The sequence below is a fragment of the Asterias rubens genome, chromosome 2 (assembly GCF_902459465.1).
Source record: "Asterias rubens chromosome 2, eAstRub1.3, whole genome shotgun sequence".
Lineage (NCBI taxonomy): Eukaryota > Metazoa > Echinodermata > Asteroidea > Forcipulatida > Asteriidae > Asterias > Asterias rubens.
This window is the reverse complement of record NC_047063.1, coordinates 8930830-8931482: the sequence shown is the minus strand read 5'-3', so window position 1 is coordinate 8931482 and position 653 is coordinate 8930830.

Below are 653 nucleotides of genomic sequence, written 5' to 3'. Positions count from 1 at the left end.
GTATACATGTTGATATGAAGGGGTAGTATTACTCAAGAAATACTATTAACATTGGGATGTGCCAAGGCAACACAAGTAAGCAAGATACATTTGTTTGGTGAGAAAGACAAGTTATCGTTTTCTAATAATTTGGGATTGAACAAAGAAAAATTTACTGGAGTGGCATTTGAACCAACCACCTCCAAATAAATGTGCCAACTCTCTACGAACTGAGCTATCTAGCCCTATGTCGTATGTGGGCAGTCTCCTTATCTTGTTAATGTCTTAAGTCAGGGGTGCCAGTCATAAGCCGTACAACGATAAAAAAAAATTTCTAGTACAGAACTTTAAAAAACAAAACAAAAACGGGCATTGAAAGAGTTAAAGACATGGGGCACTATTGGTTATTGTCAAAGACCAGTCTTCTCACTTGGTGTATCTCAAAGTATGCATAAAATAACAGCTCAATCGCTGGTCGAAGTTGCAAGATAATATTGAAAGGAGTTGTGTGCTTGATTTCGAGACCTCAAAATCAAATTCCTTCAGAGGGAGCCGTTTATCAGAATGTTTTATACTGTCAACCTCTCCCCATAACTCGTTACCAAGTAAGGTTTTATGCTAATAATTATTTTGAGTAATTACCAATAGTTCCCACTGCCTTTAAAAATACCTAC